This window comes from Triticum aestivum, chromosome 4A, assembly GCF_018294505.1.
Source record: "Triticum aestivum cultivar Chinese Spring chromosome 4A, IWGSC CS RefSeq v2.1, whole genome shotgun sequence".
In the NCBI taxonomy this organism is placed as follows: domain Eukaryota; kingdom Viridiplantae; phylum Streptophyta; class Magnoliopsida; order Poales; family Poaceae; genus Triticum; species Triticum aestivum.
Genome location: NC_057803.1, coordinates 371,993,780 through 372,007,936, shown reverse-complemented (window position 1 = coordinate 372,007,936; position 14,157 = coordinate 371,993,780).

The window sequence follows — 14,157 nt, the reverse complement described above, 5'->3', positions numbered from 1 at the left end:
AGGGAAATGTCACGCGGTGAATTTCGGAGTCCTGCTAGCCTGCTACAGCCCGGGTTCCCGGAGTCCTGTTAGCCTAGTTGCTACAGCCCGGATTCACACGCTGATGACCGACACATTTGAGGCTGGGTCATGTATGCGTGTCCCTGTAAGTTAGTGCCACTTTGGGTTCATGACTAGTCATGTCGGCCCAGGTTCTTTGTCATATGGATGCTAGCGACACTATCATATACGTGAGCCAAAAGGGGGAAATGGTCCCAGGCCAGATAAGGTGGCACCCGTGGGAATACCGTGCGTGAAGCTGCAAAGTGATATGATGTGTTACATGCTAGATCGGTGTGACTTTGAATCGGGGTCTTGACACTTGCGATGTAGAGCTCTTCCATGGCTGGTTTTCCTTCGGAGAAGCTCCATGAACTACTTCATTTGGTCACGACGAGTTGCAGATGGAACTTCACTTAGAATTGTGCCCAGAACACCTTCTACTCGATAGCATCCTCCCGCCCATTGAAGTGTTGGCACGTATCAACCTCACTCCTCGATAGGTCTGCAAAGGCACCCGATACACACCAAATTTACATTAGCTCTGCAAAGTGGCCACCACTGAAGACGCACTACAATTAAAATGGCCTACCGATGGTTAACTCTTATACTTGTCGGAGTTCTTCCCGATCCAATGTCGCCTGCACCTGGCCCTCTTTTCACACCAGCTTGAGCCTTTCGAGCTTGGTTGTGTCCTTCTCCTTGTCGGCTCGAAGGGCCACGCTTCGCGTACATGCCCTTTATGTCTTGCTCCGCCTCTAATAGCCGAGCTTGGTCCTTCCTCCGAGGATCTTGCTCTTCAGCAAGCTCGGCGCTCCTCTTCTTAGCTGCGGCCCTTTGCTGCTCGGCTTCGCCCTTAGCCCTTTAGAGCTCAGCATGGAGGGCCTCTATTGGCATCCTGGAAACGGGGGTACCCAGACTTTCCTGCCTACGGCCCAGGACATGGCTCCACCTGTGGCCTGGTACAGCCCATCTTCATCAACCAACACTCAAGACCCTCGCAAGGGGCCAAGCCTCGTGAGGCGGACGACACAATGCAAGACCTCCTCAGGGGCAGCCTCACTAGGCTAGCTCGCAAGGAGCGGAGAGATCAAGGCAAGGGGCACCTCGTGAGGTTTCCATGACGTGAGCCATGATGACCAAGGCCAGGCGGGTGCCAGTGGGCGCAGAGTGCCAGTTTCCTCTTTGGTGCTAAAGAGGCAGGCACATGCGAGGAGTGCCGAGGTGCCAAGCAAGGGTTTCCATATCGGTTCAACAAGACCAAGACCAGCAGGACGGCAAGATGGAGGTCATCACGGAGCCGACGACGGCGTCACCACCAGAGCCTTTGGTAGGCGAATACCACCTTTTATCAAGATAACTTATACTCGTTTTCCCCCTTCAAATTGGCCGTTGTGGGATCCCTTCCCGCCTAATATTTGGGGAGAGGACCCGGGCCTCTATAAATAGGGCTAGCCACCACCATATTCAGGGATCGGCTCATCTGGAGATGGATCATTCATATCATCCCCAGCCACACAAGCTCATCGAGCTCAAGAACACCTCTCCTCAGGAGGTTGTTCTTCCCTTGTACTTGTTCATCCCCAGCCTACAAGGCAATCCATCACACCACACTAGAGTAGGGTATTACACCGCAACGGTGGCCCAAACCATAAACTCATATGTCCTTTGTTCCTTGGGTTCGGCGAGCTAGGCATTGAGATCATTGCAAGAGCGTGAGCTAGGGGGAGAGAGATCTTCGTGCGCACCCCAGTGTTCGAACCTCAAGGGTTTGCCGGAACCCGTAATCCGACAGCCTCCATCTCAGTCGAGACAGATAAACAACAATCATCGCACATATATTAGTATTTGAGTTGTTTTAACAATGAATAAAGCTATGGTTCTAGTTTCTAAATCTTACCGTGTGCTTTATCCATCTGCTCCTTTAGTAGATTGATGTCCTATTCAGACTGCGCAAGCTTGTGATTCAGCTCTTCTAACTCTTTCGAGTTGGATGATGAAGAGGAGACGGAAGCCTACAAAAAATTTATTAGACTCCGAAAAACAAAAGTGGTCCTCTCCCCGGACATGTTGTTCCGACAAGAGTCTCGGGGGTTACTGCATATTCACTTCAGATATAACTTCTTGTGAATAAGTTGACCCAAGATAGTATTTCAAACTAACTTAGGGCACAAGGCCTACTGTAAAAACACTCTTAAAGCATAAATTAAATTTTGCAAAATTCTTGTAAATAAGTCTTTGGACAACTTTTTTTCTCTTTCAAAACTTGTCCTTAAAGGGCTAACGGGTGTATTAAGCATCAACTTAAAACATTGTAGTTGTACAAACTGACTAATAATAAAGTAACATGCCTCGAAACCTTTCGAAAGGCTTATGAAGGTGATGTAGGGTGGAACCCTAATGGTATCGAACTATCACGGTTCGGAGGGGAAACGGGGAACAACACAAAGAACACAAGAGGGAAATCACCCAAATAGACAAGACACAATCACACATGTGCTAAATCCACGCACACATGGAGAGATACCTGATCCAAAGTCAGCAAGGGAGGATACACATATTAACTACTTCATCCCAGTCCATGAGGAAATATATGTTGAATCAACTTGGGGGATCTTCTCACATGGAGGTCTTGAACTCCATGGGAGTATGTAAGAGGATGAACAAAGCTCTATCTCTAATGAGCTAATCCTTTGCTAACCCTGGATGGAGAGGGGAGAGGTCTATCTATAGTGCTAGTAAAAGTTTGGATGAGTTGGAGGGCTTCATGGGCTGTCGGCCCATTTACTTTACACACACAGAGGCTGGATGTCCGAGGCTCGGGCCTGATCTCCGGGCTGGCCTTGGCTTTGATGCTATAGGGTATCGCTGAATTTCTGGGTAGGGCTCGAATGTTCGGGCCCTGTAGCTCTTCGGCTGCTGGGCTAATCCTGTCGATGAAGTCATCAGGGGCCGGATGTCCGGGCCCAGGGCCGGATGTCTGGGTCCTGTAGCATTCCGACGGTACTTTATAGAGGCAAAGGTGTCCCATCTTTTGATGAGATGGTTGCTATCGTTTTTGGTGGAGTAGACTTTGACGATCCGACTAGGATCGTGCGAGGATGTTGTGCCTTAGCAATAGCTAAACCAACTCCGAGAGTTATTGACCATGCTAGAGCACGATCAACCTGACCATGAGGGTATGTTTCCTACAAGAAAATGAAGAAGAAGCAAGAAACTGAAATTGCAATCTGTATATTGCGAATATAAGAGGAAAGCTTTATGAATGAAGGTAGGGTTCTAAAGTGACAGACGAGGCCATTATATTTGCATTCTCCGATGGCGTCCACGACGTCAAGATGAAGGAGGAGCTCGCCATCCACGAAGAGCTATGCTCGGCCCTAGAGATGTTCAATATGGCGACCAAGTGCGCAAGAGCTGAGGAGGGGCACTTCTCCATCCTCGAGCTCCTTGCTCCTAACCCCAAAGAGAAGAAAGCCAAGGCCAAGGACGTGAAGCGCAAGGGAGTAGCCGTGATCGCGATGGAGCCAGACTCGAAGCGTGGCCGGGACCACCTTGAGTCGTCTAAAGAACAACCGTCCATTCTGCGCCTTCCACAACGTACACAGCCACAACACAAACGTGCCAAGAGCTCAGAGACATTCGAGATGGACGCTTCGGTCAGCGCCCCGAGCGCAATGACCGGGGCTACGACCGAGGAGGAGGACAAAGTGGGGGATGCTGTGATGACTGCGGCCCCTGTCAGGATTGGCGCGACAGGCCTCGCGAGGACCACTTGCAGGACCAGCCTCGTGAGGGTGCCTGGAGGGACCAGCCTCGTGAGAACCGACCTCAGGGCAATGTTGGCCTTCCTCCGCTGCCGCCACCACCGAGGAGGAATGACGACCACCACCAGGACAAGGGGGTTGGGGGCTTCCAGGAGCCGTGCACTATCGCCTTCATCCTAGGCGGTGCTCAGGCCCCATCTTCCGAGCACATCTTCATGGAGTTTGCTCGTGAGGTGAAGGCGGCCCTTCCTAGGCTCGAGGCCACGCGCCCGCTAAGGTGGTCCAAGTGCGCCATCACCTTTAGCTCAGCGGACCAGCTCAAGTGCGCGGCGACCGCCGGTGTCCTTCTGATGCTTTGTTCACCCATCATTAGCAATGTCCAAGTCACCAAGACCCTCATCGACGGCGGCGAAGGGCTCAATGTACTGTCCGTCGAGACATTCGATAGCCTCCAAGTGCCATACGATCAGCTACAGCCAACCAAGCCTTTCTCAAGAGTGACCGACGGCTCCACCACCCCGATACGGCAGGTCCACCTCCTTGTCACCTTCGACCAGTGTAAGAACTACCGCACTGAGCTCATCGAATTCGACGTCGCCAACCTCCATCTGCCGTACAACGCCATCCTTGGGTATCCAGCATTGGCGAAGTTTATGACAGTAACCCACCATGGCTACAACGTCCTCAAGATGCCAGGGAGTGGAGGCATCATCACGGTCCCCTGCAAGGAAAGAGATGTGGTGTGCTCAATTGAGTGCGCCTTCCAAGCTGCTACGATCGAAGACCCCGACAACGAAGGTGGCATGTATCCTCTTGAGGCCATCCCCAAGAAGAAGAAGCAGGTGCTCCCCCCGGGGCCTCGGGAGAGCAGCGTCTACAGCAGCACCACCTCAGGACCTGCGCCCATAGCGGCACCACCTCAGGACCTGCGCCCACATCTTGGGCAAGGATTGGGGGCTCTCTTACGGAGGGCGTCAGACCTAGCCAGTATCATGAGGGAGGCGCTCGGGCAACATGTGGAGGCGTGCTTCGCCGCATGTTTCCCTTAGGAGGGCGCTATGTGAGGAGCGCCCAACGCTCAGGAGTTCATCGTCAAGGCGACCTAGGAGCTTCAAGAGGCAAAGGCCATACGTGGCGACCACCACCCACCACCTGGCGTAGCCCCCGATCCTGGCAAGGCAGGGCTCAACAGGGCCACATCTCAGGAGCGCTACTGGCCTTCACGCGTTGGTCAGTGTGAGGGTCCACCTCACAGCTACATTCGCATGTCATTTGGCTTGCCGAATGCAGCTGTTACCTTCCAGTGCCACCCGTGGAGCATCCTGGCAGCTCAGGAGGCTAGGCATCATGCTGTCCAGGTGGAGATGGTGACGGTCCTCAAGGAACCACCCGAGCCCCTCGGGCCTCCTGAGGCTCAAGGCCCTGGCGGCTCGTGAGGAACAACTCTTCCACACGCATCATCGGCTACTCCAACACCACTCCAGCGGCGTTATCAGGTGACTCTTTTCAGTTCATTCAGTTGGGGCGCCCCTCGGGCTGCATTATCCCCAAGTTGCACGGGTCTGTCCCTGCGACTGTCGGATTTCGGGTTCCGGCAAAACTCTTGAGGTTTGAACACCGGGGTGCGCACGAAGATCTCCCCCCTCCATATGTCGCACACTCAACGATGTCACAGCCTACCTCGAGGGACCCAAAGAACACGAGACACAAGATTTATACTGGTTCGGGACACCATTGTCACTACAAAAAAAGACACATCCATGACATTTTGGGCCGAATGAAAATCTTTTCTGTCATACATATGACACTTATATGATGATAATTGTCACAAAACCCGGTATCATCATAGATGTGTTGGGGTCCTACTTCTATGAAAAAAATGATGACAGAAAATGGGCTTTTTGTCCTGGGCGGGCCGGAGATAAAGCTGCATGACATTCTTTGGGCCATCCATGATGGAAAAAACCATGGTAGAAGCGAGGGCGTGGAAAATATTGGGGAGTCCCCGGTTACGGTGGGTGGTCGGGGGCCGAGCGGTGCACGTTTCTCTCTTACGTACACGCGTGTGTGCGAGGCGTTGGGCTCTAACTAAACCCGAGCGAGGCGTTGGGATCTAACTGAACCCGAGCGATTGCACTGCAGGCTACGCGTTACTGAACCCGAGTGATCGATCGATGGCTGTTAACTGAACCCGATCGAGCCATTCCTTCGCTACTGCTGCTAACTGAAGCCGATCGATGCTGCCTTTGGATGAACAGTGAGCATGCTGGGGGGTGGATGAACAGTTCCTGGTGGGGGTGGATGAACAGGACCCTGTAGTGTTGCCTCTAGATGAACAGGACCCCGATCGATCAAGCCAGTTGGGGCTGGATGAACAGGACCCCGTGGAGGGCAGGATGAATAGGACCACCCCGTGGAGGGCTGGATGAACAGTAGCCCGTGGAGGGGTGGTTGAACAGCAGCCCGTGGAGAGGCCTTGTTGAACAGTACCCGGTGGAGTAGCGTGCGGTGGAGGCTGGATGAACAGGAGCCCGTGGATGAACAGTCGCAGGTGGAGGCTGGAGGAGGTCGACAATGGATGAACAATAGCCCGTGGAGGCTGGAGGGGGTCCATGGTGGAGATGATAAGTATCCCGTGGAGTCCTGTTTTGCGGTACGCCACACCCCTCCCGATGAATAGGACCCCCGTTTTGACAGTAGTGCTCCAACACAAGTCTGTTTCCTCCGTTTTGTAGTACGCCACACTCCTCCCGATCAACATGACCCCCGTTTCGACCGTAGGAGGTCCGGTTCCTCCGTTTTAGGGTACGCCAGACCCCTCCCGATGAACATGATCCCGTTTCGAACATGGCCGGTCGAACACAAGGCCGTTTCCTCCGTTCTGCGGTATGACAAGCCTCGTTTCCATCGGTTTTTCCGTCCAAGCCCTCCCGATGATCACGATGGCACATTCCATTCAGACCCAGCCGGTTGGCTCCCCATGAACACGACAACGACGTTGTTTCTCCGTTCTGACCCAGCCATGTACACGACCCTGGCCGTACATATGCACGAGTAGGCATTCGAGACCTTGCCCGTATGTATGTACGTGGCCGTATTTTGTTTCTTGCACACTGGCCACTATTTGTACATGTACATGCTATGTGTGCGCCTCTACTACGACACGTGCGCGCCTCTACATCGACCAGTATGTACGTACACGTTCGCGACCAGAATGACAACGCTATGTATGCTTCGACCACGTGAGTCCCGACTGTCAGGCACTTCCTTGCATGCGAAGATGTAGCTGGTGGGTCCCAGCAGTCAGGGGGGCTAATCGTTTTTTTTCAGACGCACTTCCTTGCGTGTGAAGATGTAGCTGGTGGGTCCCAGCAGTCAGAGGGAAACGTTTTTTCACGAAATACGGTGGCCCATCCAGTGGGTCCCCGCTATCAGGTGGAGGAATAATTATTTTTCACGTAATGAGGAGGCACTTTCTTGCTGTAGCCGTGGACCCAGCTGTCAGCCTCTCCACATACAATCCACGTCCGATGGAAGCCGTTCCTTGACCATGTTGACCACGCCGCGCCGAGAGCACCAGGGCGTTGGACGACAGCGAGGCCTACGAAGGGGACGACGCGAAAGTGGATGCCCACGCCTAAAGGAGTACGAAGGTTCACTCGTTCACTGTGGTGTGAGGTTGTTGTCACCGTAGAATAACAGGGGGTGTGGGTGAGTAGAGGGATGGACTGGCCATCGATGGGAATAGTAGGGGGTGGTCAGGCCTCCGCGGCAGCACAGCCGGCCACGGGAGGCAGGAGCATGCGGCACGACCGGCGCTGCTTTGGGCGGCTAGAGCTACAAGATTATAGGTTGAAGAAGCACTACGGCCGTTGGATGCACATCGTACAGTCACTGGAGCTAGAATCGTTCATATTGACTAAGTTGACAAAGCACTCTGTCCTCGTCAACTTAGTAGGCCCACAAGTCAGCCTCCCACCAAGGTGGGTCCCAACTAGCAGGGGGAGTATTCATTTTTGTGTGCATAATAAGGAGGCACCTCCGGTGGGTCCGAGATGACAGTGGGGGGAATGTTTTTTCATGAAAAATGTTGGCCCGTCCGGTGGGTCCTAGCAGTCAGGGGGGAAACGTTTTTTTCGCCAAATACAGTGGCCCGTCCGGTGGGTCCCCGCTGTCTGGTGGAGGAATAATTATTTTCCGCGTAATAAGGAGGCACTTCCTTGCGGCTGCCGTGGACCCAGTTGTCGGCCTCTCCACATACAGTACTCTTTCAATGGAAGTCGTTCCTTGACCTCATTGACCACGCTGCGCCGAGAACACCAGGGCAGTGGACGACGGCGAGGCCTAGGAAGGGAACGACACGGAGCCGGGGAAGACGCGGTAGTGGATGCCCACGCGGAGATTAGTACGAGGGTTCACTGGTTCGGCTGTGGTGTGAGGCTGCCGTCGCCATAGAATAACAGGGGGTGTAGGTGAGTGGAGGGATGCCCTGGCCAGTGGTGGGAGTAGTAGGGGGCGGTGAGGCCTACGAGGCAGCACAGCCGGCCACGGGAGGCCGGAGCAGGCGGCATGACCGGTGCTGCTTTGGGCAGCTGGAGCAAGAAGACTAGATGTTGAAGAAGCACGACCACCGTCGGATGGACATCGTACGGTCACTGCAGCTAGAATCATTTATATTGACTAAGTTGACAAAGCCCTTGGTACGCATCAACTTTGTAGGCCCACAGGTCAGCTTCTGAAGGTGCGCCCCAGATGTAAGGGGGAGGAATCATTTTTTAAGCGGGTGAAGCTAGAATATCCAAGATTGAAGAAGAAGCACGGCATCCATTTGATGGACATCCAACGTCCACTGCTGCTAGAAGCGTGTGTTGACGATAAGTTGACAAAGCCTTGCATACGCGTCAACTCATTTTTTAGGGGACGCGTCAACTTAGTAAGGCCATAAGTGTGGGGCAGAGAACTTATAGCCCATTTTAGATTTGTAAGAATGTGCAGCCAATTTTTGAATTCTAATGCAATTTACTACAGCCCATTTATAGTTTGTTAAAAGTACAACCCATTTCAACCAACTGTTCAAAATAGAATTCAATAAAATTTCCCACATTTTGATGGGATCCGAAATATTTTTATCTCGAAATTTCTAGTCAGACTAAATACAATTTCAATATAAATTTATATTACGTAAAAATCCAACGAAACATTGCGCTCGCAACAATTAATGAAATTAAAATTTTCAATATCCAAAAATAATATTTTATAAAGTAATTATGTGTTTGGTGCATTTTATAGTTACTGCCTAGTTTTTCTAATTACATCCCATTTATTATTTCTTAAAGCCCATTTTCTTGTTTAGCCTAATGCATCCCTCCTAGGAAAGATTTGCAGCCCGGCAGGGCGGAGAATAACAAGTTGACTTTGCCTGGGTATTCCTAAAAAAGTATAGTTGGGCTAGCCATTTTCAGCTTGAAAAAATTTAATATCTCGGCCGGATATCTGGCCTGGGCTAGACGGCCACCGCCCGCCCAGTTAATAGCTGCAACGATGTTTTCATTGTTGTACAGAGGACAAAAATTAATATCTGGGCTAAACATCGCTCAAGAAAAACTCTGCAGTGCTCACACCTCAAAAACACAAATGCTGCTCGAGCTCCTTGGTCCCAGCTGTCAGTCGCTTCTTGTGCAATTCTCTCATTTATTGACTACATAGGTTGACAATGGAGTGGGACCCTGATGTCAGGAAACCAGGAGGAAGAAAAAATATATATTGTTTTATATACTAATAAGGAGGCACTTGCGTACATGTGGCTATGGCACTGGTGGGTCCCCACTGTCATCCTCTCCAAGTAAAGTCATCTCCTCATCCTCATTTCCGTTGACCATGTTGACAACGGGAGACGGCGGCGCCACGGGGAGCGCAACAACTCGAAGGAAGATGGAGAGGGCCTCGCGGGCCCTATGGATGGTCTGATACAGCGCCCACTGCTCATTCGGGAAGCGAGGATCATAGGGCCACATTTCCGCGACGGCATTGTCGTTCGCTTGTTCACCGGTGCTCATTGAGGAGCCGGAGGTTGCAGCACAGGTCCTCCTATGCTAGTAGCTCTTCCGCCATTAGGGCGTCGAAGTGCGGACGGACCTGCTCTATGGTGAACACGGCATGAAACGGCTTGGACAGTGGCGCCGGCTCCTGGTCGGAAGCTACGTCCATCGTCTGATTGTCGTCACTCAGCTCAACGAGGTAGCTGGTGAGCCAGCATGTCCGGCTGCTGGACCGACCCGCTGCCAAGCACAAGTCTGACTGCCCTAGCCCACCCAGACCGCCTCCCTCGCCTATGCGCGCTTTCCGCTCGAAACGGTCAGCGCCGCCCGCCCCGCTTCCCGGTTCATGCGATTGCTCTGCCTTCAAACGACACAAGTGTCGTCCGTCTGTCCTTCTGCCACCCACATTAATGATACGCGGTTGCGAAGGCAGCTACTCCGGGGCCACACGTCCGTCCCTCCACCGCCCACTATTGCTATATAAACTGCTACGCCGGCCATAGCCACAGTCATCCGCATCCGTTCCTATTCTCCTGTCCACACCACTACTGCCCACCATGGTTTCCTCATGCTCCAGCGCTCTTCGGGACGGGCAGACGATGGACCACAAAGAGATGGTAGCCATTGCTGCCGACTGGCTGGCCGGCAGGCAGCCGGAGGACGACGACATCCCAATGGAGAATAGGGTAGTCGACGATCCGGCGCCAACCCCCTCCTCCACGCCATCTTCCCGGTGCATTGCACCATGACCATCAGCGAGGCCCATGCCCAATATATGGACACAGTGAGGCAAAAGAGTGAGGAGCAGTTCCGGGAGGCGCAGGCCGACGCCGCCTACAACCACCATCTCTTCCAGGAGCACCTGCAGGCAGAGGAACAGATCGCCGCGGAGCGGGCAGAGCAGGAGGCGCTGCTTGACTCATACCGCTCCGCCCACGAGGGCCGCCTCAAGCGCTGGCGGTACTACATGAGGGTGGTAGAGGTTGCGGCCGCCTGCAAAGAGGGCGATGAAGAGGGTGAGGCGATGTTTGGCGAGACCGAGGATGAGGCAGAGGACAATGCCAGCTCCGACGAGTCCCCGCTCCGCTGGCGTTGACGATGCCCTGCTCCGCCGAGGCCCCGCGGCACCAACAACAAGGCAGAGGACACCGTCGGCTCCGCCGAGGCCCCACCCTGCCGGCAACGAGGGGGAGGATTTCCCCCACTCTGCCGAGGCGCCACCCGTTGGCAACGAGACAGAGGACATCACTGGCTCCACCGAGGCCCCGCCCCGCTGCTAGCTAGGCCGCGCCACACAGAAAATGAGGAAGAGTAGAACACGGTAGGTCTCCACCGCTCGGGTCCAACTAAGGCCATCGCTTCTACCCTTGGTTGAATCCAAGCTAGGCGGGTTGACCACTGACGGTCGGTTAGCTTCTTGGCGGCGACGTGGAGTCGGAGAGTTATGTTGGAGAAGGACGCTGCTTCTACTTAACTGCTGGTGTAGTTGGCTGACTGACACGTGGGCCCAATAGGCATCTGGGCCACATGTCAGGTATGCAACTACAGCTGCAGTTAAGTCACTGAAGCTTCTGTTCGGCTCAGCAGGACACAGGTGGGTAGCTTCGGTTAATTAATTATACCTCTAGCGGACCCCTTTTTAGTTGAAGAATGTATGAAATGTAATGAAATCCGACATGTTTATATGAGATACGACCATGTATGAATGAATTTATTTTGATTAGTTCGGATTCTTGTATCACTGGCATTGGATGAACATGCAAAACAATACATACTAGTATTATTCCTAGGGCGATCACCTCGTTTGCAGCAGTTTCACATGTATTCCCTTCGGTCCTTTCTAGTCTGCATACAAGTTTTGTCTACAGTCAAAGTATCTCTACTTTGACCAATCTTATAGAAAAAAGTATGCACTTTCACAATGTGCGAAGTAAAAAGGAACAGAATGAGTACAAAGCATTTGAGCAGCCTTTTAGCATTCCTGTACATTTCAATCAAACACATAGGGATGGCAATTCATAGAGAACATTCAAAACAATAGATGATTATGTCAGAGCCAATATTTACTTCACAACTAAAGAATAAAGAAAAGATGGATCAATGCTGCTGACAGCAAAGGGTGTCCCATTCGAAAATATCAAACGCATGTCTTCTTGTCAAAATCAATGAGCAAAATTCAACAAGGTTTTCCCATTCCAAAATATCAAATGCCTATGATTGTGGAATGTGCAGGGTTTGCCATCAGTTCGGACATTGACATGGCACCTCGTGCGAAATAAACCAACTGTTCTTTTTGTGCAGTTCCACCAAAATCAACCAAATTCGCACGTAGCTTGTATGATTTCGCCCTCATATGTTGCAACACCTTGAACTTATCGTCGCCTCCTTTCTTGTGGTGGAAATTAATGATCCGATGTATTCATGAACATTGTGCAGTTCCCATTGAAATCAAGCTCAGCACCCTATTTGCACAAATACAAAAAGAAGTGATTAGTATAAAGCAAACTGTACTATGAATTGATAGTTTAAATAGGCACCGACATGGTCCATGTAGAGCACACTTGTCGAAAAATGGAACTCACGGGGAAAGAATCCTAGAACAACATTGTACTCGCGCATCACAGCAAGAAAATGGAGATTTGTCAGTCCTGAGCTGAAGTTAGTTTGGTCTTGTGGGGGGTAATGTAACCATGCTTCAGCTGCTCCTTCTGATGAGAATATAGATAGGACTTCTTCGTCATGGCATAATCGGAACTAGTCACTTCACGTACTCCATATTCTTCTTCAGAGGAGGATGATCCTATTGTGCCAAGACAAGAGGATAACTAAATGCTAGCATCCATGTTTGCTCGAAAAAAGTAAAGGAAATATTTAAAACAGCACAGATGAAGCACTTCTCAAGGACAATACATCCTTTTGATTACTGTATCTAAACAATAGCACAACACCAATAGAGATGACAAAGCTTAATCATATGGATGAAATCAGTGGGCGAGTACCAACCTTTGTCAGGAGGCTTATTGTGTAGAGCATACAGATGAAGCACTTCTCCAGAACCATCTGTTTCTATCTACTATGGTGGCCATGCTTACTATATACTCCTCGATTAGATTAATGTTTCCAACATCTTCTTGTGCAGTTCCACTAAAATATATGGTATCTTCAAAGAAGATCCCTGTTTACACAAGTAGAGATAATTATGTATTACATTAATAGTGGCATCAAATCAGTGGCAAAACAATTGATCGTTCCAGCTATAGGAATAAATTAATATGCAAAACTATATCATTACTTGTGTCATCACAGTTCCAATGCTTCATTACAGCACCGGGAGTTTGTTTTTGTTTTTCTTCCGCTTGTTCTTCCCCTTCATCACTTGGTTCAATAACAGACAAGCTTCGCCTTCAATGTAAGATTTGGCATGTCAATTAGGTTGCACAAGTATAGCACTAAACAATGACATTAATTTTCTGATGAAAGTGGCAAAATACAGGCCAACAATTTCGAAATATCCTTACCTTACCTCAATGGGATATTGCGGTGCACATACGGATTAGAAGTCTTGTCTCCATTTGTGCAGTTCACTAAAATGAAGCAACATTACCATACAAGTAGCACAACATATGAAAGCACACTGCAGAATCATGTGAAAGAAGGCTAGTACTGACCTCTGATGACGCGGAATTGAAATAACTCACAAGAAGAAGATCTGAACCAAATTTGCCAACACGGATAGGAAGTGAGATCTCCTCTTGTGCAGTTCCACTAAGATCAAGCAATAAACCAACATTGTCGGTGTGACATTTTGGTTGAACTACACAAAACACTCTTAAAACAAAAGTGTTTTGTGCAGTGCAACAAAAGTTCACAATGGCAACGAGGTGAAGTAGATAACCCTGTTTACACAACGGTGCAAAGGAAACAACTAGTGGTCAATAATGGTGGATGACACAGAAGCCAACAAAAAGAAGCATCTACCTTACCTAAATGGGAAAGAAAGCAAGACAGTAGCATTTCTCAAACGGTGGCATTGATTAATATTAACAGAGAGATTATATTAACAATAAAATTCATTAAACATGTAATTTTCTTTTAACTATGGCATTGCATCAATTTTCCAGTGGCATTATTAGAGGATGCCTGTTTACAGGGACATTTTGGTGGAGGGGCTAAAAAAACTCCTTGTCAGTCCCATCTAAACTGAATAGGTGGGACTTTTAGGGACTAAAAGTGGGCATTTGGGACTAAAGAAAGAAGACCCCGAGGGAGAGTCTTTTTGGGACTTTTTCCAACAGTTGCCCCTGCCACGCATC